This window comes from Lithobates pipiens, unplaced genomic scaffold, assembly GCF_037356315.1.
Source record: "Lithobates pipiens isolate NorthernLeopardFrog02 unplaced genomic scaffold, aLitPip1_a1.2 Scaffold_13, whole genome shotgun sequence".
Lineage (NCBI taxonomy): Eukaryota > Metazoa > Chordata > Amphibia > Anura > Ranidae > Lithobates > Lithobates pipiens.
The window spans coordinates 33,014,352-33,041,806 of record NW_027507718.1 but is presented as its reverse complement, the minus strand read 5'-3'; the positions used below and the strand labels follow the sequence as shown (position 1 = coordinate 33,041,806).

Sequence of the window (27,455 nt, the reverse complement as noted above, 5' to 3'; positions counted from 1 at the left end):
ATAATCACCAATTGCGTTTTTTGTTTTTTTTACCAAAATTATATGGAAGAATACGTATTGGCCTAAACTGAGGAAAATAAATGTTTTTTTATATATTTTTTGGGGATATTTATTATAGCAAAAAGTAAAAAATATTGAATTTTTTTCAAAATTGTCGCTCTATTTTTGTTTATAGCGCAAAAAATTCAAACCGCAGAGGTGATCAAATACCACCAAAAGAAAGCTCTATTTGTGGGAAAAAAGGATGCCAATTTTGTTGGCCCCGTCTGCGCAATTGTCAGTTAAAGCGACGCAGTGCTGAATCGCAAAAGGTCCTTTGGCTGCAAATTGGTCCGGGGCTTAAGTGGTTAAAGAAACACTTTGAATGGCCAAACAGCAGACAATGAGCAGAACACTCAGCAATTAAATGGCCAACAAGCCGGAAAAAATGTAGTCCTTGCTGAGGGGGAAAATAACTAAGTTCAAAGTTTGAACTTCAAACTATAAACAAAGTATTTTAACATCTAAATCAGTGGACACAACGCCAACAACATCTGGACACTTGAATGGTGATGAGAATAGCCACTTAAAATGCCAGATATAAGAGTGTGCAATGGATCAGTTTTAGGGTTTTAATATACTTTGTAAATAGCACTCTATACATTTATAGTCAGTGGTAGTTGTATCCTCTGCATTATGCCCTGATAAAATAACATTTAATTACAGTGCAGGTCAATGTGATAATCACTATGATTGCATCAGCTAGCACTTATGTACAAGTTTCATATAAAAACACAATTTTTAACATATGTAAAACAAGTGACCTAATGGACAATTCTGAGTGAGATTCTTTTTGAACCAAAGATGTGGGCTTTATTTTTTGATTGTGCATTGTACTACAGCAGAATTAAAAAACATACTATATAAAAATATACTATGCATATACAATATACTAAACCTAGTATTGAAAAGATATCTTCTCTATTAAAGTGGTTGTAAACCCTTATAACCAACTTTGACCTACAGGTAAGCCTAGATTAAGGCTTACCTGTAGGTCCAAGAAATATCTCCTAAACCTACACGGTTTAGGAGATATTTGCCGAAAGACAGGCACCGCTGTCTACGGCGCATGTGCCATAGACAGCAGCGCGCAGGCGCACTGAGCGCGCCGCTGTCAACGGTGATATGCCGCGAGTGGTGGCTCCCGTGCGCATGCGCGGGAGTGACGGCTTCGCTGAATGACAGCGGCGGAGCTGCAAGACCCACCGAGAAGATGGATGCTTCGGACTACAGGGGACAGCGGTGACTTCGCTGGCTCCTGTGTCAGGTAAGTGACACATAATGGACTACTATGCGATGCATAGTAGTCCATTATGCTTTACCTTTGCAGGGAATCAAAGAGGAAGTAAACTCATCAGGGTTTACTTCCTCTTTAAAGAAGAGGATATGTAGAGGTGGTTGTCCATATAAAAATGGCAGGGATGAGGAACAAGGAAATTACTTCTCACTAGTATATATATTACTTATTTATATATTAAATTACTTCTCACTAGTTTTATGTATATATTATTATATATTAAATTACTATATATATATATATATATATATATATATATATATATATATATACTTTATATTAAATTATACAGTATATTATTTTATAAACTTTATGGTCAGGACACCGTGTACCTGATCGGCGGCGTCTGCCTACCTGATCAGCGTGTCATGCAGACAGACGGCGGACATTCCAGTATTCAAAAGCTGTGCCTCCTCCTCGTCTGTGATAGGCGGAACACTCAATTTCCCAGCATTCATTGTTCCGCCTATCACGAACATCCACCTATCCTCATAACACAGACGAGGATGAGAGGATGTCCGTGATAGGATACACTGCCTGCTGTGAAATTGAGTGTTCCGCCTATCACAGACGAGGAGGTGCGGCTTTTGAACACTGCAGTGTCCGCTGTCTGTCTGCATGACACGCTGATCAGGTAGGCAGACGGCGGCTTGCGGTTAGTGTGTTAGTGGTGGTTACGGTTAGGGGTAGTGTTAGTTAGTGGTGGTAGTGTTATGGTGCCAACTTGCCAAGTCATTGCAAGTCATATAGCCCAAGTCAAAGTCAAGTCGCAAGTCAGTAGTGACAAGTCAAAGTCAAGTCGAGTCATTTATTGAATTCAGTCAAGCAAGTCGCAAGTCCTCAAACAGGTGACTCGAATCTGACTTAAGTCAAGTCATGTGACTCAAGTCCCCCACCTCTGCTGAATTCACACCTGAAACAGAGCCAAAGAAGCACAGGACCCTTTTCCAGTGTTAAACGGCTCCACTGAGAGCTGGTCACAGTCTCCTGTCATGCGAATTGGATGCAGGGAAACGCATAAGTGTGAACCCAGCCTGAAGGAAGTGCATCTGCAATATTGGGTTCTTAAAGCAGTATTAAACCCATTATATTGTAGCTTACCAGTTCACTGTGATGGCTGCATTGATTTTCTTTTTTAAGGCTCTCTTTTTTTAAATTTCCATCTAGTGATCCAACAATAAGTTTGTGTTTTTTCTTGTAGATTGTATCAGTTAATGGGATGAGTCAAACCTTTCAACACTGATAGGGTGCTTAAAATGAGCACCTTTTATTTATTAATGTAAAAGCTTTATCCCAAAAGAAAAAAATTGTTGCTGTAACTGATTGCGTAACTGCTTGTGTAACTGCTGTGTAAGGCCGCGTACACACGGGCGGATTGTCTGCCCAACTTAGTCCGCTGAAACGTGTTTCAGCGGACAATCCGCTCGTGTGTGGGCTTCAGCGGACTTTTTCAGCGGACAGTCTGGCGGACTAAGTCTTTCAGAATTTCCGTAATTTTGTCCGTCCAAACTTGGTTTCAGTGGACAGTCCGCTCGTGTGTAGGCAAGTTGGACGGACTAAGTATGGCGCATGCTCAGAAAGGATTTACACGCCGAAGGTTGCATTGCAGTGTATTGGACGTCGAATTTCTAGTCCCGTCGTACGTGCCGTACACGTCATCGCGCAAGCTTTCGGCGGACTGTCTGCTCATCGTGTGTGGTCAAGTCCGTTCATTCAAAAGTAGGACGGATTGTCTGTCGGATTGTCTGACGAACTTAGTTGGGCAGACAATCCGCCCATGTGTACGTGGCCTAAGTTGGAGTTTGCCTTCAGTTAGTGTATCTAAATTTTCTAGTACACTTAACACTCCCCTACCCCCAGACTGACAATGGTGCTGTCCAAAGGTGCCCCACTGTGCTCAGTCAACCGTAGTGGTGGCACTCTAATACAGGTGTTGTGTTGCTGGTAAGATCACCAGGAGAAAATAGAGAAAAAATAAAATAAAAAAACATATGCAGCCACCACATTTAATCATTGGTATGCTGCAATATATAACATTTTTTGTTTTGGGTTTAATACCATTTTAATTATAATAAAGGCAGTGAACCTGTGACAAGTTCTGTCTATGTATATTTGACCTAGTTCTAGGTTATATTTCACATTTATGTTTTTTTTTTTATATATATTCTTAATTTATAAAGAAGGCAAATTGGTATATCAGTGCAAGGTACAGTTTACAGTTGTCACATGTACAATCACACTGCGGGGTTGTTACCCAGGTCACTTACCGTTAGTTTTCTAATTTGCGACTGAACCAAGTCCCAAGAATTTGTGAGCATGGGGCAATCCCCAAAAATATGGTATATGTTACAAATTGCCTGTTGACAGTGCTAATACAGAAAGAAGGTTTGCTGAAAGATCTTCTGTGGGGTCAAAGGGACTTTGTATCAAACTCAAAAGATTTTAAAGCCTGAGTCCTGTATTTTGTTCACTATACAAGATTTATGGGCAAAATACTAAATATTATCTCATTGTTCTCCAGGAAGGAAAACCCAAAGTCTCTCCCCCATTTCTGAAACTACATTTGAAAATTATCAGCTGTTTGGTTCATTAGTGGATAGGAATAGGAGACATTCTGACCAAGTGGAGTAAGGCCCAAGGAGAGGGTTTCAAAAAAGGTACCGCTATTTACCAGTTCCTGAGCTTTACATAAGGTGAGAGGAAAATGTCACATATAGGTTACCTTCCATAGTGTGATTGGGAGGTCTGTCAGAGGCTGTATCTCAGAGATTGTCTTCTATCCCCTGAGGTCACGAAGCTCTTCACACTGAATTTCATATAGGGGTTTAAAGTCTGGGCCAGAGCGAGAGCAGTAGGGTGAGCAGGCAGAGTTCCTCTCGATGGGGGAATACATTGAGCTCCGTGGTATCCTTGTCAATAGGCTTTCATCTCCTGTAAGAACTTGGAGTGTTACTCCTGTTGTCTTAGGCCAGGCATGTCCAAAGTATGGTTTTGAATGGCCCGCCTGGTTATCTAAACATATATATCTTTTGTGGCCCCTGACGATCGCCCAGCACCGGGGGCCACAAAAGATATATAGGCCCAGTCTGGCTGTCTTGGAGATAGGAGGCGGTACGAGTGGCGTGCACACAGGAGTATTTCCTGTTTACACGGCAGCCTCTGTAATAGGAAGTCCCGTCTCCGCCATTGGACGACTGTTCTGTCCATCAAAGGAGGCGGGACTTTCTCTTAAAGAGGCCGCTGTGTAAACAGGAGATTCTCCTATTCTTTGGCGCTCGTCCTGCCCCCTCCATGTCCCCTCCAAGGCTGCGCTGATGGCAATGGTGAGTACATTCCTGGCTAATGGTGGGTGCATTCCTGGCTAATGGTGGCTGCATTCCTGGCTAATGGGTGCATTCCTGGCAATAGTGAGTGAAATCCTGGCAATGGTGGGTGCATTCCTGGCTAATGGTGGTTGCATTGCTGGCTAATAGTGGCTGCATTCCTGGCAATGGTGACTGCATTCCTGGCAATAGTGAGTGAAATCCTGGCAATGGTGGCTGCATTGATGGCTAATGGTGGGTGCATTCCTGGCAATGGTGGCTGCATTGATGGCTAATGGTGGGTGCATTCCTGGCTAATGGTGGGTGCATTCCTGGCTAATGGTGGGTGCATTGCTGGCTAATGGTGGGTGCATTGCTGGCTAATGGTGGGTGCATTCCTGGCAATAGTGAGTGAAAACCTGGCTAATGGTGGGTTCATTCCTGGCTAATGGTGGGTGCATTCCTAGCTAATGGTGGGTGCATTGATGGCTAATGGTGGGTGCATTTCTGGCTAATGGTGGGTGCATTCCTGGCAAAAGTGAGTGAAATGCTGGCTAATGGTGGGTGCATTCCTGGCTAATGGTGGGTGCATTCCTGGCTAATGGTGGGTGCATTGATGGCTAATGGTGGGTGCATTGCTGGCTAATGGTGGGTGCATTGCTGGCTAATGGTGGGTGCATTGCTGGTAAAAGTGAGTGAAATGCTGGATAATGGTGGATGCATTCCTGGCTAATGGTGAGTGCATTGCTGGCTAATGGTGAGTGCATTATTGGCTAATGGTGGGTGCATTCCTGGCAATAGTAAGTGAAATCCTGGCAATGGTGGGTGCATTCTTGTCTAATGGTGGGTGCAGTCCTGGCAATAGTGAGTAAAATCCTGGCTAATGGTGGCTGCATTCCTGGCTAATGGTGGCTGCATTCCTGGCTAATGGTGGCTGCATTCCTGGCTAATGGTGGCTGCATTCCTGGCAATGGTGGGTGCATTCCTGGCAATGGTGGGTGCTGCATTCCCCCCAGCAATGGTGGGCGCGCAGGTGGGAACTGACCCTTATTTTGCTTCACAGTTCTTTATTTAAAATTTTAAGTTTTTTTCCTGAAACGTCCCTCTTAAAGTGAAGGTGCATGCTATTCGCCAATAAATACGGTATATCTAAATAACACGCAAGAGAATTCTTGTTGGGCCGTGTATTAGTGTTCGAACTAACACAATTAGACCGAATTTTAATGGTTCAAAGAATGTCAGGCAAAATGGTCAGCCCTCGCGCATGTTCAGTTCATCAAATCTGGCCCTCTTTGAAAAAAGTTTGGACACCCCTGTCTTAGGCCTTGTAGTGATTGATCCAGGCACTCCTACTCTAGTTGTACCCACAATATTGTAGACAAATGTGTACACTGTTCAAACTCATTTTATTCAGTTTTATAAGAAAAAAACACATATAAGTAAGACAATGTATAGTACAGGTTGTATGGTAGATGATTAAGAGCAAATCTGTGGTACAATTTAATATTATATTATGACATTAATCTACAGCTGGCTGTGATCAGATTTTTCAGATAACAAGTGTAACAATGCTGAAATGTTCCCAATGTAGTTTGAATAAAATAAGGGGGGAATATAATATCTCCCGACACTACTAACCGCTGCACTAAGATACATTTTCGCAGAAGTTTGTTAGCATCAGTTTATTGAAACATGACCAACATAAATAGGGTATAATGATGAATTTGGATGGATAGAGAGAAGAAATTATAAGGATATACTGTAGAAAAGAGAAATGAGTGACTATGGTGAAGGGGAGATGAAAGGAACTCGAGGGTTTAAAGGGGAGGGGAAACATAGAAGAGTGACAGCAGAAAGCGATCCATCGAGTCTACCCATTTTTACATAGAAACGTGACGGCAGAAAAATAGTAGTCCATCGAATCTTCACATTTTTTATTTTTTTGTTACATTTATTGTCTGAGTATAGATATGTTTGTCCCAAGCATGTTTCAAGCCATTTGCTGTTGACTGTCTCACTACCTCTGCTGGAAGAATATACCAAGCATCAACTACCCTTTCAGTAAAATAATACTTTTGAAAATTAGTTTTGAACTTTCCTCCAGTTAGTTTCAGGTAATTTCCCTGTGTTCTTGATTTTGGTTTCATATTGAAACAAAATTGACTTCCTGAACCTTATTCAGCCCGTTGGTATATTTAAAGGTTTCAATCATGTCTCCCCTTTCCCTTCTTTCCTCCAGACTGTACATATTTAGTTCTTGAAGCCGCTCTTGATATGTTTTATCCCCCAAACTATTTTTGTTACTCGTGTCTGGACTTGTTCTATTTTATCAATATCTTTATGTAAGTCAGGTTTCCAGAACTGGATACAGCATTCTAAATGAGGTCTCATTAAAGATCTATATAAGGGAATCAGAACCTCCTTCCTTCTGCTGGTGATCCCTCTAGTGATGCATCCTAGAATTTTATTTGCTTTTCCCACTGCTTAGTCACACTATTCGCTCATTTTGCAATCATCTGAAATAAGCAACAATAAATCTTTTTCTTCTGTAGTGTTGGCTAACACTGTATCCCCAATGTTGTACTCTCTCAGGGGGTTTTCTAATTTATTGCTTTTTTTAGGGGGTATAGATCTATGTTTGTCCCAGGAATATTTTAACCACTTACTGTTGATTGTTTCACTACCACTGCTGGAAGTCTGCTCCAAGCATCAACTACCCTTTCAGTAAAATAATACTTTCTAAGATTAGTTTTGAACTTTCCTCCTGCTAGTTTGAAATTGTGTCCCTGTGTTTTTGATCTTAGCTTCATAATGAAATGACTACTCTCCTGAACTTCATTTACCCCCTTGCTGTATTTAAGGGTTTCAGTCATGTCTCCCCTTTCCCTTCTTTCCTCCAGACTGTACATATTAAGTTCCTGATGTCTCTTATGATATGTTTTATCACCCGTCCCAGGCTCACTGCTTGGGAGCAACAAAAAAAACACTCTTGCGCATTAGTGTGATGTCCGGGTGGTCTGTTGTTCAAGGGATGGTGTCTCAGACCTTGCTGCCCTCCAAGGCAGGGTATGCCCTAATGATCACAAGAAAAATACAAAAAAGCGGGCGCACCGGCCTAGGGCATTATTCCAAGTATATTTATTGATATTAAAAACAAAGTAAAAACTACTCACAAACATGTGGAAAAATAAAGCTTGTAGAGACCACCTTGTCGTGGCAATCAGTCCTGGAACCGACAGTCTCCAGCTAAGAGGATCAGGCCCCAAGGCCTCTGCTGGCTGCCGCTTTTCAAAGGAATACCTTCTTCCTCAGAGCCTCAGAATCGAATTCGAACCGATTGCCACGGCAAGGTGGCCTCTACAAGCTTCAATTTTCCACATGTTTGTGAGTAGTTTTTACTTTGTTTTTAATATCAATAAATATACTTGGAATAATGCACTAGGCCGGTGCGCCCGCTTTTTTGTATTTTTCTTTTCACTACTTGGGAGGTAGTGATCTCTCCCCATCCTTGTCACCTCCAGTTAGTAATAATGGCTATATTAATCGGCTAGTGAATCTCAGAATTTGGGAATGCCAAAACACTGTCCATGTGGCCCAGGTAAAGGTATGATGAGCTAAATGATCATATATTCTTTGATAACTAGATGTTTGAGATGCATGATGGAATCAAATTCCGTAACCCATTTTGCTAGAGATGGTAGCTATGGCAATTGCCAATGTCTAACAGCAGATGTTTTCACTAAGCTCTCTAGTTTGCTGGGCCTTATTGATTTTAGAAGGGATATCAATAAGAACAGTTCCTTGTAAAAAGTTGCACCTTCAGTCTATAATCTAGTGATTCTCAACCTAGGGTTCCTCCAGAGGTTGCTAGGGGTTCCTTCAGCATTGGGCAATGTCTGCCTCTCAGATAACTTCCCACTGACACCATTGATATTTTTAGCTGTAAAGAGGTAATTCTTCCCAATGACCACAAGTGTAAGGACCATTTTTCCAACTAACCCTCACACTAATGTATCATGAGTTGTAGATTTCTAGCAGATTTTTTAGCAGGGGTTCCCTGAAACCGGGGAACTATGTCAAGGGTTCCTCTGCATTGAAAAGGTTGAGAAAGGCTGCTATAATCCTATGCACATTATTTTTAAAGATGTTACTATAAAAGGTCCACCTTTATACCAGACTAGGGAATCATCCCTACTAGTTTCAAAGCATGATTTGACAGGATGCTGTAAGTTATGACATCAGCTCACAAAATAACCATTTTAAAAAATGCTCACTATGCACAGTTATATACAACAATAATTGTGTTCAGTGTTTCAAAATATGGCTTTTTATTCTCTAGCAAATACAAAGTTTCATGAATTATTTTTATTTTCCATGTAAATAATGAGTAATTCCTATGAGTAGAGCTAATAGTAGAAAAGCAGTTTGTCTCGGTCTTTTATTATGAAGTTCCCTGAGAGTGAGAAGAGTGATACCTATGACCCATAAACACCTCCCCTTAGCACACATACTATACTGACTCCCATACACTGTTCTGCAAACAGGAAGCTTCCTGCCTTTCATTCTCCACCCTGGCTGCTCCAAGGCGGCACACACCCTTTCCAGCCCAACCTTAAAATTCTCCATTCTCCCTAAGGAATCTTTTACAAAAGAAAAAGGAATCTCTGGAAAAGATGTCAGGATTATTTGCTGGTCACACATAATACGCTGGATCGGTTCTTTCGCTTGTCATCACAAATCTTGCACTTTCAGGAACTGCCAGGTGAGTGCAAACCTGTCAACATGGCTTCAGGTTACAGCACACAGTCCAAACTGTATTGTAGGGTTGTTTGTAGACGCAGTAAGAGGACGGCTGGGATTTTAAGCTTATGTTCCTACCTTTTGCTTAATTTTTCTATCTCACTGTAGTTTGAATGTGATTATGAAATTTGGAACGGTGTCATTGACACAATGTCAGACAAAGAAAGTGAAAGTCTCCATAATAATTGTCTTCACACATTGACTCTTTTTTACTGAAATGTAACTGAGAACGTCTTGATCTCAGCTGCTACTGATATTTACACAGGAAAAGAAGGCTAATATGCCATTTGTAAGCCAAATTCAGAAGTCAACTGGTCTATCCACATAACTAAGCAAGTCCCAGCATGCAGCCGTACAAGAATCCTCTGCTAAGCTCACTGATATTCACAACAGGATTTGAACCTAAAGCTTGTCCTTTAGAATCAAAATAATAAGCATGCACGTTAAGTTCAGTTTAATGACAGCAATGCGTGTTTAAAATTTCACTTTCTGAAAATAAATTTAAAGGAGTTGTAAAAGCAGAAGGTTTTTTTTTTTATCTTAATGCATTCTATGCTTTAAGATAAAAAAAACCTTTGTGTGTAGCAGCCTCCCCAGCACCCCCTAATTACTTACCTGAGCCCCAACTCTCTCCAGCGATGTCCACGATTATCTTAGCTGTAGGGGACACGCCTCCTGATTGGCTGAGACACAGCAGTGGCGCCATTGGCTCCTGTGGCTGTCACTCAAAGTCAGCCAGCCAGCCAATCATGGTAGAAAGGCGGTGTCAGGCTGGGGCTTGGTGTCTGAATGGACACATGGAGCTGTGACTCAGCTCATGTGCCCCTATAGAAAGCTGCTGGCTGTGGTGGCACTCAATAGGAGGGAGGGGCCAAGAACAACAAAGAGGGACCCCAGAAGAGGAGGATCCAGGCTGTTCTGTGTAAAACCAACTGCACAGAGGAGGTAAGTATAACATATTTGTTTAAAAAAAACATGACTTTACAATCACTTTAATCAGGAAAATTCCGATCAACCACAATATTAAAAATTCTAGAATCAGGAAGTCTGGAGAGAACACAGATAAAGCTTTTCACCTGTGTGCCATCTACTTACTAATGCCACAACTAATTACTACAGGCAAACAAGTGTTTACAAACAATGATTGGGTATTTAAAAACTTTTCTGTTTCGATGGTTTTTATTGAGAGTTGCAAAACAATTTTGAAATTTAGGCTTAAACTGTTTACCATAGCTCAGTATAATTATACAGCATGACTTTTCCAGAAAAGTAAATTATTTTCTTCCGGCCTGCACATCTGTTATCGTATTATTCCAATTCCGAGAAGGATAAAATGATAACACAACCAAATTAACATTAACATCAGCCACCATCTTGTATAGAGGGGGATAGTTTGCATGATATAATTAATCTAGAGTGGGGGTTAGGAAGATTCCTAAATATGGGGGGGCTTTCGTCATTCAAATGGAAATTATTTTTGCAGTTGTGCTACTGTGTCCATGTCCAGTGAGAGGTTAAGAGCAACTCATTTCGAATGGTTGATGGAAAGCCCCCAGATCATGGTGAAGTAGCGCAATATTTGGTATAGGCTTGGCATTGACATGACCGGGGATGGAGGAGCATGAGGATGTCGTCAGTAAACATAGCACACTTGTGCTCGAGCTCTCCACAATGTATACCCTTTATGTCAGGGTGACTCCTAATGTTAATAGCCAAGGGTTTCAGAGACCATAAAAATAGAATGGGAGATAGGGGGCATCCTTGCTGAGTTCCTCTATGAATATCAATTTTAAGTGAGGTGTATCCCTTGAACTGGATTCTTGCCGTGGGTAAGCTATAAAGAGTCTGTAACACCCCCAAAAATTTTGGACCAAACCTGTAGCCTTTCAATGCATAAAATAGGTAATCCAATGACAGGGAGTCAAAGGCCTTACAAAAGTCTAATGATAACAGCATGCCCTCCCTGGGTCCACGATTGTACCAACCTCACCTGGTCCAGATGGATGTAACTGGATAGGAAGGTATTCATTCGGTTTGCCATCAATTTAAGATCTACTTTAATTAAGGAAATTGGGCGAAAGTTGGAACAGTCGCTGTGGTCCTTCCCAGGTTTAGGGATGACATGGATAAAGGCTGCATTTTCATGTGTAGCTAAAGCCGAGCCTTCAGGTCATTGAAAAAAGAGCATAGGTGGGGCACCAACAACTCCGAAAACTTCTTGTAATAATGGCCCGAGAATGCATCAGAACTGGGTGCCTTTGAGGGGTGTAGACCCTTGATAGCTGCTTTGATTTCACCCTCCTTAAAATCTCCCTCCAACAGCTCAATATGATCATTTGCCAGCTTAGGTAAAGGTATATCTCTAAAATACTTGTCAGCTAGAGTTGTGGGGAAAGCATTCAGTGAAGCTAGTTGGATCAACTGGCTGCAAATTGTGGCTTTGTGCGCTGCCCAGTTGATGCTCTGGGTCATATCAGTTGCCCAGTTTTCAGTAAAGTATTGGCCTATGGCCTTTTCAATTTCGGTGAATATAATAGGATCATTAAGTACGCAAGCGTTAAGGCGCCATATCATAGGCTTTGATTCTGTCCCCAAGTCTGATAAGCAGATTTGCACCAGGGAATGATCAGACCACACCGTGGTCATTATTTTGGCTGATTTTATTGATGGTAGTAGGTTTTATGTACTTGAGAATAGTGTGTATAATCCCTAGTGGTTGGGTGGAGATCTATTAGGTTGTAAGAGTGTAACAGCCTAGCCAGTTTACAGCCCTGTTTCAAAACTGTTTTTTATGTATTAGACCTACAGTGCCTTGCGAAAGTATTCGGCCCCCTTGAACTTTTCAACCTTTTGCCACATTTCAGGCTTCAAACATAAAGATATAAAATTTTAATTTTTTGTGAAGAATCACCAACAAGTGGGACACAATTGTGAAGTGGAACGAAATCTATTGGGTATTTTAAACTTTTTTAGCAAATAAAAAACTGAAAAGTGGTGCGTGCAAAATTATTCGGCCCCTTTACTTTCAGTGCAGCAAACACTCCAGAAGTTCAGTGAGGATCTCTGAATGATCTAATGTTGTCCTAAATGAATGCTGGTGATAAATAGAATCCACCTGTGTGTAATCAAGTCTCTGTATAAATGCACCTGCTCTGTGATAGTCTCAGGGTTCTGTTGAAAGCGCAGAGAGCATCATGAAGACCAAGGAACACACCAGGCAGGTCCGTAATACTGTTGTGGAGAAGTTTAAAGCCGGATTTGGATACAAAAAGATTTCCCAAGCTTTAAACATCCCAAGGAGCACTGTGCAAGCGATCATTTTCTAATGGAAGGAGTATCAGACCACTGCAAATCTACCAAGACCTGGCCATCCCTCTAAACTTTCAGCTCAGACAAGGAGAAGACTGATCAGAGATGCAGCCAAGAGGCCCATGATCACTCTGGATGAACTGCAGAGAACTACAGCTGAGGTGGGAGAGTCTGTCCATAGGACAACAATCAGTCATACACTGCACAAATCTGGCCTTTATTGAAGAGTGGCAAGAAGAAAGCCATTTCTCAAAGATATCCATAAAAAGTATCGTCTAAAGTTTGCCACAAGCCACCTGGGAGACACACCAAAAAAATAAAATAAAAAAAAAGAAGGTGCTCTGGTCAGATGAAACCAAAATCGAACTTTTTGCCCACAATGCAAAACGATATGTTTGGCGTAAAAGCAACACAGCTCATCACCCTCAACACACCATCCCCACTGTCAAACATGGTGGTGGCACCATTATGGTTTGGGCCTGCTTTTCTTCAGCAGGGACAGGGAAGATGGTTAAAATTGAGGGGAAGATGGATGCAGCCAAATACAGGACCATTCTGGATGAAAACCTGTTGGAGTCTTCAAAAGACCTGAAACTGGGACAGAGATTTATCTTCCAACAAGACAATGATCCCAAACATACAGCAAAATCTACAAAGGAATGGTTCACAAATAAACGTATCCAGGTGTTAGAATGGTCAAGTCAAAGTCCAGACCTGAATCCAATCGAGAATCTGTGGAAGGAGCTGAAAACTGCTATTCGCAAACGCTCTCCATCCAACCTCACTGGGCTCGAGCTGTTTTGCAAGGAAGAATAGGCAAGAATTTCAGTTTCTCGATGTGCAAAACTGATAGAGACATACCCCAAGAGACTTGCAGCTGTAATTGCAGCAAAAAGGTGGCTCTACAAAGTATTGGCGCAAGGGGGCCGAATAATTTTGTACGCCCCACTTTTTATTTTTTTATTAGTTAAAAAAGTTTAAAAAATCCAATAGATTTCGTTCCACTTTACAATTGTGTCCCACTTGTTGGTGATTCTTCACAAAAAATAAAAATGTTATATCTTTATGTTTGAAGCCTGAAATGTGGCAAAAGGTTGAAAAGTTCAAGGGGGCCAAATACTTTCGCAAGGCACTGTATCCAAAGGTTTGGTCCAAGGGTACATTACTGTCTCCACCATTGTGGTCTGACCTTTTGCATGTAGGATTAGTGTCACTAGCATGGTTTCAAAGAACTTTACCTGTCCCCCGTTCGGGGCAAAATAGGAGACTAAAGTAATGACCTGTTTGTTGATTTTCCCAACCACCATAACATACTGTACCTCCCTTCTTTATCTTTTATGACCATGTCAGTATCCGGGATACAAAACCTCAACTAAAGTATAACCAGGCACGTTTAGTAAATACAGTAGACAACTGCTATCCAGCCAAATAAAGGGGGGGGGGGGGGGACAAAAAAAAAACCTTTTAAGTCAAGGAGGAACAATGTGTCCATCATCAGGGAGGAATTTCACTAGGCTTCCATCAGATCTGGGTTTTGGCAGGCAACGCCTCAACTCTGGGTCAGAAGATCGGAATTCAGTTCAGCTTTGTCCGTATGCTCCCATGGCTGGGTTGGACCACTTGGATGAGGAGCGGCCTTGCTGGGACCATATAGGTGAAATTGGTCATTCCCTTGCTTGCCGGGGAGAGGGGGATGAACGTTCTTGAGTGATCAGTCCTAGGTCTAGCAGAATTTCCTCTCCATCTCGGAAATTGTTAAATGAGTGCATCTTACCCTTGTAGGCAAATGAGAGGTGGAAGGGAAAAGACCATCGATATTTTATGTGACAATTAATTAATTGCAACAATAGTGGCTTCAGTGCACGTCTCTTCTGGATGGTTTGTTGGGAGATGTCCGCAAATATTTGGACTGGGTGTCTTAATAAGGTTATGTCTTCCTTACTCCTAGGGTATTTAAAAACTTTTCAAACTTTTTAGAATTTAGAACCTTTTTAAGTTTACGGGTTGGGTAATGTTTCAGAGATTTATAGCATTTGTTAGCGTAAAAAATATGAAGACGTTACATAAAACTGGTTCTGACTTTCAGGTGCTATGCCATTTCAACTGGGTTTCAATTTCACTCCTAATAAGTATAATTCCTGTGTTATTAAAATAAGAACCCTGCATTCACTATATCTGGTCTGCCACAGTACACAGAACATGGAAATGCAATTATTTTATGAAAAATTAACTGCAGTATATAGCAGTCTTGTGACTTCTATCAGTTCGAAGCTTGTAGGGGGAGTTTTCATTCTCCTCTGACTGTCCAATTAGGTTGCAGGACCCCTAACCATCTGTCTGGACTGTGAAGATTGGTCCTGTGCTAATTACATGCACTCTCCCAAGAAAAAAAACTCTCTAGCAATACACACCAAACTGAGCATGTGCAGAGTGATTCTAAAGGCTCTGTACTTTCAGGAGATGGATTGGGGACAGTGAAAGAAGGGAAGAATCAGAGAAGACAGTCTCAAACACCCTTTTTTACACACTGCAGAGGATTAAGGCCTCATGTAAACGGATGTTTAGGAGCAGTTGGCTGTTTTTTTTCAACTGCCCCTGAACTTATCCAATGTTATCTTATCAGTACATTTACACAGGGTCCTTTATAGTCATTTCTAGGCAGTTGAGTTTAGAAGCAATTTTTGGAATGCAAAAAAAATGCATTCAGGACAAATGTTCAAAGGCATTTGAAACACCAAATGCCTTTAACAGCTTGTAAACGTGGTAACTCACATTTAGCCGTGTTTCGTTTACAGTCGTTTTTTCATTTTTGGCTATTTACAAAAAAATTATTTTTAAAAAACGCTTTTAAACACGGCAAAACAGACGTTTTGAGCATTGGTTACTACCTGTCAAGTTAAATTGATTGTTCAGGAGAGGTTGTGAAAACGACCCATGTACATGAAGCCTAACCCTTTAGGTTTACACAGTGAGTATAACAAGCATGCTTTACTGCATGTACAGACTGATTTTACTCTTGTGGGTTTAGTAACACTTAAAGTCCTACAAATGCTCCCTCCCCTCTCCTAACACATGTGCTGATTAACCTGTGTAAGAAAGATCTCTATATACTTACCTATTTTCTGCCCGCTCTGGTCCAGTCACGTGATTCCCTGTGCCAGCAAGTGACGGCCACACGGTAGAGGAGAGAGTGATTGTGAATGGTTGGGAATGCCTGGGACATCACCATAGGCTACTATGGCTCATCCATTGCTGGCTCTCCCTTCTTTTACCCTGCAGCCACCGTTGGCTGACACAGGGGATCCTTGTCATATGACTGGACCTAAAAATACGTAAGTATAGAGATCTTTCTTATATAGGTTAGTCAATATAGGTGTTAGGAGTGTGGGGGGGGGGGGGGGGGACTAGTTTAGCCTGGAATTCTCCCTTAAGTGATAATGGTCCAATGATTATTTTGGCAACACATATAGGTAAAATATCTGTGTTTTTAAATTCCTCTAAGCCCTTGTACACACAGTCGGACATTCCACGGTTGGATTTTGTCAGACGGATTTTGTCCGAAACTTGTGTTGCATACAAACAAAGTTGTCGGAAAATCCGATCGTGCAGAACGTGATGACGTTATTTCGTTACGACGGGACTACGTTCAGGCTAGTAGCCAATAGCTTTGGTCTAGGAATTTGATCTGAGCATGCGTGGCACTTTGTCCAATCGGAATTCTCTACACACAATCGGACAAAGTCCGATCGGATCATGTTGACGGAAAGTTTTATAGCCCAGCTCTAAAACTTTGTCCACCGGATATTCTGACGGAAACGGTCCGATGGAGCCCACACACAGTCGGATTATCTGACAACATGGTCCGATTGGACATTTTCGGTCGGAATGTCCGACCGTGTGTACAAGGGCTTAGACAAGTACATAATGAGATGTCATTCTGTTGCTGGCCGGACCAATGCAGGAGGGAGGAATTCCCTAAGGACAGACAGCCTCTTAGCGATCCTGTTTATGGCGATTTCAACAAATCACCAATGCCAGGATCATTCGTGGCAGGGTCACCCATCTTATATGAGTCTTAGGGCCCATTTACACAGAAATCCTATTATTCAGTGTGCAGTTCCACATGTGCGGTTACATGCATTTGGGTAATGCTTTTGCATCTCATTTACAGTTAACTTTTGTTGCATTTGAGGTTCGTTTGCTAGGCTTTTGTTTTTTACATTTTTGTGTGTGTTTATGTTCTTTGAATTCACGTGCAAAAAAATATAGCATGCTGTACAGTTTTCTTTTTAAACGTACATGAAAGCACTACATAAATTTTTCTTGCATATGCATTTGTACTGTAAATAAAAATGAATTCAACTGCATTTGATGTAAACGAGCCATTAAAGTAGAATTAGCTCCCAAAAGGAAAAAAGGAAATTATTCTTGTCTAAATATTTACCCCCCTTTTTTTTTCCTGTCTTTACCTTTGGCACCGCTCCTCACCACTATTCTAACTTAGGCCAGCATGACATGTATCTTATCTTTACATAACATCTCCCTGGAGGCTGCATAATCAGGTTGGGCCCAGCATGTTATCGGAAGCTGACTAACTCCACCCGGAAGTGGCAGCCAGATAAATAGGACAAAGATGGCGGCACGGGACCCTGTGTATGTCACTCAAACAGCAAATCACAGCAGGACAATGCTGGCTTCGCTGTGTGGGTTTGATGAGAACACAGCACTACAGATAAGGGGAAAAAACAACAACATGGGGGGGGGGGGTCAAGTTTACCACTGTAAAATGGGTATAAAGTAGAATTTTCTTTGAACGTTCATATGAAAATCATTTGTCAGAGTATTTTTCTTGCCATCCTTGATTCAACGAATTTCATTTGAAAACCCTTAAAATTTAATCTAGACCCGTTATTTCAATGTAATCCCATACATTTTTTTCCTGAATAAAAACCACACTCATAGTTAGCATTTCTATTGTTCGAGAAAAAATTCCCATTCTGCTTCTTCAAGTTTTCTCATCATTACTGTTGAAAACAAATAATGATTTTACCACACTAACCATTACAAGATCAATACAATGTTCTGAAATCAATCGTTTTTTTAATTGAATTCTATTCGTGTGTACCCACCATTACTTAGCTCCCAGGTTTCTATCCCTGTGGCATCAGTGTGTTAGTACCTCTTCAACAACAACACACACACGTGCCAGTATCTTCTCAACTACACATTTACACACACCTGCAAAACGTAGATTTGTTGATTTTTTTTTTTTTTGTGAAAAAATGAAATGCCTATGCAGGGAGAAACATGACACGTTTCAACAAAAACAGGTAAATTACCATTTACTTTCTGAATTGAAAAGACTGGGAAAAAATAAAGCTTTAAGATGTCAGTTCACTAAGCCGCAGGTGCTCCTTTATGACATGTTCTTATTATAACCTTACTTTTTTTGTTGCTATAGGGATTTTACCAAAGAAAATAATTGTTCGATTCACTTTGTGGGGCCTAAACCGATCCCTCAATGTATTAAAGAGGAAGTAAACCCTGGTGGGTTTTACTTCCTCTTTATTTCCCTGCAAAGGCAAAGCATAATGGACTACTATGCACCGCACAGTAGCCCATTATCTGTCACTTACCTGAAACTGAAGCCTGTGAGGTCACCGCTGTCCCCACTAGCAGCGAGCGTCCATCTTCACCCCTCTTCCTTCTGGGGCCACGAACTCCGGTTCTATTACTGGCAGGTGTCATGTGTGCATGCGGGAGCCGCCAGTCATGGCATGACCCCTTTTAGAAACAGCACGATCTGCCCTTTCCAAAGTGCGTATGCGCGGTGGACATCGGCGCAAGCACCGTAGTCATTGGCTTTTTTTGTAAATATCTCCTAAACCATGGAGGTTTAGGAGAAATTTCCAGCACATACAGGTAAGCCTTAATATAGGCTTAGATGTAGGTAAAAGTGGTGGTACAGGGTGTACAACGACTTTAAATTACACTACATTGTATTAAAGCTGATCTCCAGGTATGATCTTTTTTCATACTTACATTTTTAGCTCTACCCCAAGGGTCACTAATTTTAACTAATTTTCCCCCAAACAGTATAGAGGCCATCAGCCACCCAAGCAACAGGCCACTCACTCCGGCTAGGCGGCTACAATAATTAAAGTGGTTGTAAAGTCTGCATTGTATGCATTAAGGTAAAAAACCTTCTGTGCTGCATGTGTCACCCCCCCCCCCCCCCAGCCCCCCTTATACTTACCTGAGCCTGATCTCGATCCAGCAATGTGCATGAGAGCAGTGGCTCTATCAACTCTGTCCCTCCTCACTGCTCAGATTGATAGTAAGGGAGCCATTGGCTCCTGCTGCTGTTAATCAAAATCTGTGAGGTAGGAGTGAGGGAGGTGGGGCCGAACTCCCTTGTCTGTGTCAATGGATGTAGACAAGGCGGCTTGGGAGCCTGCCCCCAGAAGATAAGGATCAGGGCTGCTCTGTGCAATACCGTTGCACAGAGCAGGTAAGTATGACATGTTTGTTATTTTAAAGTATAAAAAAAAAACACTTTAATGTTTCATTGTAGGGGATGTCTTTTTCCAATTTATTGCGGAACAAATTAGGAGGAATTAGGGTATGGGACTTTGCAAAACTGTTAGCAATTGCCTGTGAGGGGACAGTCTTCTCCTCAAAGTGGTTGTATCCCCTTTTTTTGTATTTTTACAAATATTATTTTTTTTGTATTTTTACAAAAAGCCTATAATAAAGTTTACCTGTAGGTAAAATGAATATCTCCTAAACCTGACATCAGCCCCTACCGGGACGAAGATTCCCGTGCACATGCACGGGAGTGATGTAATCGCGACTCCAGCCACTCACAGTGCCGGAGCTGCGAACCTGGAACAAATACAGAGGGAACATGTCAGCTCCCTCTGCATGGATCGGGATCAGATGCCGATGCTTCGCTCTAAGGTAAGTATTTCATATTGAGCTAGCATGCGTTTTTTTTTTTTTTAAATAAAAAATGTTGTGCATGTATACTACCACTTTAAGCAACTGTGAATATTGGACAGTCTAAGGCCTCATAGCTGGGGACCATGAGGCCAAGTCTCTTTGGCATCTGGTTATCCTGCACCACTGCACAGCCATTGGTATCCAGTGCGATCTCAGAAACACTGCACAGTACAGGAGGGCACTCTTCTCTAAGCTTCAGCCCAGGGCACTGCTGAGGACAGAGAATGGGTAATATCCAAGGCCCTATGAGAGCTGTCTCAGTCCAAGCTACCTCTAGCACTTATATCCCAAAAGCACACAGTCACCAGGAATCAATTCAGGGTCATTACTCACAAGTGCCCAGGACGGCTGCCTCCTCCCAGCTTCCTCTGGACACAATCCACTGAGTGAGACAATCCTTCTGTAGCGCACTACTCCCTTGGGAGCTGCTGGGTGTGTTCATACCTTTCTGTTAATTTGCTCCCCTGTTCCACCCCTGCACAAATTCCATAAACAGCGCAGACAGTCCATGATAACTTTAGAAAACTTTTATTACTTGCTTGAAGGATGTTAAATAGCGGTTAGGGAATATGAGTTGCCTCTAACACTCTGGTTCCTATTTCTGTCCCCCATGTCGTTTCCTGTAGTGAACTGACCAATGCCCCTCTAAAAGACATTGCGGTTTGTGGCTGTTAGAATCCCCGGGCATCACCTGCCTATCTTGACTCCTGAAATCCTCCCGGCATCAGTTCAGGTAAGTGTCCTTGACGGATAAGCACTGCTGGCTTGCACTCCCTTTGCTCTCTCCCATCTACAGTCCACGATTGCCACAGAAGGTCGATCCCAGTTTACTCCGTTCTCTTTTCAGTTACTTCTTCCTCCACATGGTCGGGTACATCCCAGGCTGGGATGCTCAATCCACCTTTCCAGACTACATTGTGGCTGCTAGGACCATCCAGCACTGAGGTGTCTAAATCCTCAGGCCTTCAAGCCCACTCCTGCTATCCAACACTGGGGTCTCTGAACCCCCAGGCCTGCAAGCCTGCTCCATGTTCGCTACATCCTCCTTCTCTGCTTCCGATTCCTCCCACCTCCTGGAAGCATGTGACTCCCAGCTTATATGTGAGTCCTGCCCTGCCAATGCAATTTAATGATTGGTCCAGGGCTCTCTATGCAAGCTGCTTGCACCCCAGTCCCAAGTCCGCCTCCCTTCCAGAACTTTTCCAATGGAAGGTAAAAGGGAATCTTTCTGGGTCAGAGTGTAGGTGGCCACACCCTCCTCTACTCTGTCACTCCTCTCTCCCAAAACAAACAACCAGGCCTAAAAGTGTAAGGCCCTGGTTAAATTTATCTAACACTTACCTTATCTAAATCTATTTAGCACCCACCTAATTGTGGTGAGCGCTACACTTCTTTAGACCAGATCCCTTTGATCAAGTCTTGAAGTCAGTCCCAGATTACATCTAGGTCCTGACTCTGCCATAGTTGAGGCTTTAACAGAACATCCACACAGTCCAGAATCTGCCTCAGGGGCAATACCCCCATGAGGCTGGGAACTCTCCTCTCTGGGGAAAGACAATCTCTCCAGGGCTTTAGACTATTTATCAGCTACCCAGCCACTATTTGAAAGCACCTTCCCAGGGATTGGCTAGGCTCTGATCAATATTCAGGCTGGTTATTTGAATTCTTCCTTCCTAAGTTCTAGTTCTTCTACAGTCAGGGGAACGTAATCAAACTCCCAGCATGTGAAACCCTGAACAGACCAGACCAAACAGTTACTGGTCCCTTGATCACAGAAGGAGCTAAAAACTATATTTACCTAGCATCCTATGCTAGGGGTGTGCTACATTGATCCAGCTAAAGCAATGTAAATTAAATATGCATATCTCGGGGCAGGAATAAGTTCCCCCCTTACATTGACCAGTGATGTGTTCACATTTGGATGTTGGAGGTCAGTGGTTTTTGCTCTCTGAAAGGTTGGTGGGCAGTGGGGCATGCTCTAAAAGTTCTGATGGTTAGTGTGCCCCCCACGTGGTCAGTGTGCCCCCCCACCCTTTGGTGATCAGTGTGCTATCCCCTCCTGTGGTCCTTGACCACAACCCCATTGGTCAGTGTGTCCTCCCCATTGGTGGTCAGTATGCTTCCTGGTCTCTCCTGTGTGACATCAGCCTAGAACTATACAGACAGTGTTGGGTTGGATATTTTGCTCAGCACTGCCTGCATTGAACAGTGAAAGTCACTCTGACAGTCAATTTTCTTTTTTAGGTCTCACTAAAACCCAGGGCACCTCACAGGAGATCTGGGACGTGTTCTCATTGCTGGGGGTCTAGTGGTGCTTATGACATACAAAACTCACTTTCTAATATGTATGTCATGAGTAAGTTCTGCACTCCAGGACACGCAACTCAATGCCAATAATCCCTGTCACCAAACAGATAATTAAGTGTCTAATGTATGTCACCAATGAAATCTGTGAGATTTACATTCCAACATTCCAACAGACATAGTTCACTCCTCGGTATCCACGCTAACAATAACATGTGCCCCCAGCACACAAAGCTCACTTCTCGGTATCCATATCATCAGTGAGAGATTTTTGTAACTTTAGTAACCTCTTTAGTTTCGATCTGGAGCAGTGGCGGCTGGTGCTCAAATTTTTTTTTTGAGGGGCGGGGCACAAACGAACTGAAAAATTCTGAAAAATACTGAAACAAAGGCATCAATTGCAGCCACTGTGCCCATCATATACAGCCAACTGCACCCATCATATGCAGCCAACTGTGCTCATAATATGCAGCCAACTGTGCCCATCATATGCAGCCAACTATGCCCAGCAAATGCAACCAACTGTGCCCATCATATGCAGCCACTGTGCCCATAATATGCAGCCAACTGTCCCCAGAAAATGCAGCCAACTGTACCGTCACATCAGTGGTGCGTCCATTAAGGACGCATGGGCAGTTCCCCTCTATGTAAAATGGATAGATTCATGCATTGCATGAATCTATCCATGGCTACTGTAGCCAGCCCCTTTTCAGGTGGCTGGCCCCTTTCAGACGCTGGGCGCCTGATTTACAACTTGAATTATAGACTCTAATAGGCTTCAAAAAAGGTGAACTGCGAGCGCAGAGCATTGCGCTAGAAATCCACCCAGGTGTGTTAGCAAAGCAAATGAACTGCCTCTCCGCCAATCAGGAGGCGCAGATCTAATAACGGTCACCTGATTGGCTGAAGGCAGAGGCAATCCCATTGGCTGCCTAGCAGAATAGAAAGAAGAGACGCAGGGAGGACACAGTAGCCATCGCCTGACCCGCGCTACCCATCCCACAGCTCGCCGCCGTCACCTGCTGCCTGACCCACCACCACGATGGGGTAAGTGCTGGGCAGACAGCAGGCGGCCGGGGGGGGCATAGTGGCTGCATATTATGGGCAGTTGGCTGCATTTGCTAGGCACAGAGGCTTCATATGAAGGGCACAATTGGCTGCATATGATGGGCACAGTTGGCTGCATTTGCTGGGCACAGGGGCTGCATATGATGGGCACAGTTGGCTGCATATGATGGGCCAGTGGCGGCTGGTTCTCAAAATATTTGTGGGTGCACAAACAAACTGAAAAATACTGAAACAAAAACACCAATTGCAGCCACTGTGCCAATCATATGCAGCCACTGTGCCCATCATATGCAGTAAACTGTGTCCAGCAAATGCAGCCCACTCTGTCCATCATATGCAGCCAACTGTGCCCATCATATGCAGTCAACTGTGCCCAGCAAATGCAACCAACTGTGCCCAGCAAATGCAGCCAACTGTGCCCATCATATGCAGCCACTATGCCCATCATTTGCAGCCAACTGCGCCCATCATATGCAGCCTCTGTGCCCAGCTAAGGCAGCCAACTGTGCCCAACCAACTGTGCCCATCATATTCAGCCTCTGTGCCCATCATATGCAGACACTGTGACCATCATATGCAACCTCTGTGTCCGTCATATGCAGCCACTGTGCCCAGCAAATTCAGCCAACTGTGCCCAGCAAATTCAGCCAACTGTGCTCATCATATACAGCCAACTGTGCCCATCATATGCAGCCTCTGTGCCCATAATATAGAGCCACTGTGCCCCCCCGCCTGCCCACTGTTTGCCTGGCACTTACCCCATTGTAGTGGCGGATCAGGCAGCGGGTGACGGCGGCGAGCTGTGGGACGGGTAGCGCTGGTCATGTGATGGCTCCTGTGTCCTCTCTGCGTCTCTTCTTCCTGTTCTGCCAGGCAGCCAATGGGATCACCTCTGCCTTCAGCCAATAAGGGTGACTGGTATTAGATCCATGCCTCCTGATTGGTGGAGAGGCAGTTCAGTGCTAACACACCTCGGTGGACTCGGTGGAGTGCAGTTCACCCTTTTTGAAGCCTATTAGAGCCTATGGCTTTAATCAGGGGCTTAACCCCCTCCCCCCCCCACTGTAATTCAGGCACCCAGCATCCGAAAAGGGTCCGGACACCTGAATAGGGGGTGGCTACAGCTCCCATGTATAGATTCATGCAATGCATGAATCTATCAATTTTACAGAGAGTGGGTGGCACCCGTGCGCCCTTAAAGAGGAAGTAAACCCTGATGGGTTTACTTCCTCTTTTTTTCCCTGCAAAGGTAAAGCATAATGGACTACTATGCATCGCATAGTAGCTCATTATGTGTCACTTACCTGACACAGGAGCCAGCGAAGTCGCCGCTGTCCCCTGTAGTCCGCCGCATCCATCTTGCTGGTGGCGTCTCGCAGCTCCGACGAATGACAGCGGCGAAGCCGCGATGACGTCACTCCCGCGCATGCGCACGGGAGTTGCGTCTCGCAGCTCCGCCGCTGCCATTCGGCGAAGCCGCGATGACGTCACTCCCGCGCATGCGCACGGGAGTCGACAAATTAGGCAAATCCATTCTTGGACTTGCCGCATTTAGTGCGCCTGCGCGCATCTCCTAAACCATATAGGTTTAGGAGATATTGCTTGGACCTACAGGTAAGCCTTAATCTAGGCTTACCTGTAGGTCAAAGTGGTTTGAAAGGGTTTACTTCCTCTTTAATAAACACATTGCCACTGATCTGAAGACTAGCATGCAAAAAAAAAAATGGACAATCATTCATCCGATAATCTCATTGTGTGTACTAAGCTTTAGACTTGCCATATACTATACAAATTCGATACTGTTCAAATTTAGATCATATTTCATTTAAAAAAGCTGTACTACAGCTTCTATGAATGGAGGAGTTGCGGGGCACAATTGGGTACTTTTAGTGAGTGCCTGTCACAGCTCCCACAGTTCGATTAACCCTCGCCATACTAGAAGATTACGGTAGTTGGGGTAATAGGGGGCCTGGAGGATGAACATTTTTCAAGGAATCTAGGAAACAGCAGCACGAGAGACACATCACATTATTAGAAGGCAATGTCCCTTGGGCTGATTTGCTTTTTTTATTGTGCTATAGCTTTAAATGCATTACCTCATAACTCTTTATTGCCCATAGAACTCTTTACTAACTATGTGCAGCATTGAAAGGGGACCTATATTTAACTGGTCATGCGATGGGGAAAATCCAATCATATGCAGGCACCGTTTCAGAATACTGCCACGGCTTCCAGCTGTCAGAATAAATAGCTGGCAGGAGAGATTTGTCTAGGGGAATCAAGTGATTTCCTGCCGTGTAGGCCAGCTTAAAGCGGAGTTCCACTGTTTTTTTTTTTTTTTTAAAGTCAGCAGCTACAAATACTGCAGCTGCTGACTTTTAAAATATGGACACTTACCTGTCCAGGGTGCCCGTGATGTCGGCACCCAAAGCCGATCTATCCCTCGGCTGTTGGGTGTTGCCGCCGTCATCCTCGATAAGGGAATCAGGCTTCACTTCCTGGTTCCCTACTGCGCATGCGTGACTTGTGCTATCCCACTGGTCCCTGTTGTTTTCTAGGACCTGTGTCTCCCAGAATACAGTGGGTGGGGGGGGAGTGGTGTAGCATAGATGCCTGCGGGTGGTTCGGGTATCTATGCCCAGAAGTGGGAGAAAAATACCTGTATTAGACCCCTCCCCCCTGAAAGGTGCAAAATGTGACACCGGAGGGGGGGGGGGGAATCCCATCAGCTGAAGTTTCATTTTTGGGTGGAACTCCGCTTTAACTCAGAGCCAGTCCTCAAAAGTGTTCCAGAGAGCATTTGACCTCTCTGCTTCCCTTGCTGCCTTATCCTGATCAAATGTGTGCTTTTCTTTCTTTTTTTCTTTTTAACATTGAAGTCTTAATCATAATAATCATAATACTGTTGCAAAGCCACCCACATGAAGAATTCAAGAAAAACAGTGTGAAGGGCCAAGATGGGATGTTTTCCTGGACCTACAAATTAGAACAAGATCTTTGGATAAACTATAACTGAAATATTTGTATTAGGCTGGGTTCACACTGCTGCGGGGGGAGATCCGGATGTGATTCGCACAGCAAATCACATCCGATCTCCGTAGCACTGCGAGTTCAGCCATACAGATAGTATGGCTGAATTCGCAGCTGTCCCGCAGCAAACTCGCACAGGACCCTTTTTTGGGTCCGCAACGGAATCGGATCGCATGGGGGTTCACACCATGCGATCCGATTCCTGTGCGAGTCGGCAGATCGCACTGCGATATGCCGACGGATCTGGGGGTGTCATTAACATAACATTGACACCCCCAGCCGTCCGCATAGGGCAGTGTGAACTGCCGGCGGGAGGTGAGCGATGCGGGAAAACGCCGCGGATTCGCGGCGTTCCCGCATCGCAATAGTGTGAACCTAGCCTTAAGGTGTTTCTAGAACACCGGCACATAATGTAGCCTTAGGGCCAGTTCACACCACATGCAGTCCAGTACGTTTTTTTTTTCTTCATCAAAAACGCATGGAAAGTAGGTTATATGGTTTTTAATGGCATAGTTCACACCAGTGCAGTCAGTTCCAGTGCATTCCAGTTCCAGTGCAAAAAGTAGAACATGCTGCATTTTTTCTGCACTGGACTGTACTGGAACGCTGTAAAACGCATCAAGAATGCACCGGAACGCACCTAAATGCACTAAAAGCGCACTGCAACACACTTGTCCTTATTTAAGGTTAAGAAAAAAGAGGGGTTGAAAAAAGCACTGGACTGCATCAAAAACGCACCAAAAATGCATCAAAAACACGCATGCAGAAAAGCACCTGGAACGCATCCGGACTGCGTTTCTATGGTGTGAACTGGCCCTTAAAGTGGCTGTAAACTTTTACATAAACCCAGTGAAGAGACTGGCCTCAGGTAATACACCAAGATGAAACAAATCTTCCTACATACGTTGTATATGTAGTCTTCTCTTCTCTACGTCTGTTCAAAGGGAAGAAATTATACAGTTTATCTGAGCTTCCAGAGAACTGGGGTTGGAGAGTTGAAGTTACACTCTGCAGAGTTCAGTGACTAGAGTTCTGAGAGCTGATTGGAGGGAAGGGACACCACCCCCTGCCCCTTTCACAGCTCACAGGAACAGAGCTGAGGCTGTCAATCTGCTGGAGATCCCTCCCCGTCACCATTTTTTTCTCTTTTTTTTTTTTTCACAAGAAAATGTTTTATTCTTTTTTTTCTCTTAGTGTCAGGAACACTTGTCAGAAGTGATTCATGCTGATAGCAGAGGAACAAAGTAGCAGACAGAAATTACACTTAATGCTCTTAATTGAGACAAGTATGCACCATAGAGGGA

The 27,455-nt window shown here is 43.5% G+C and overlaps 1 protein-coding gene across 1 annotated transcript in view; it reads left to right on the top strand.

The window, feature by feature from the left end:
- The first annotated feature begins 9,175 nt into the window (after window positions 1–9,175).
- TJP2 (tight junction protein 2) overlaps window positions 9,176–27,455 on the top strand; it is a 165,186-nt gene continuing 146,906 nt past the window's right edge. Inside the window, exon 1 of the mRNA XM_077474973.1 lies at window positions 9,176–9,400. The gene's annotated coding sequence lies outside the window, so the exon portion shown is untranslated. The remainder of the gene's footprint in view (window positions 9,401–27,455) is intronic.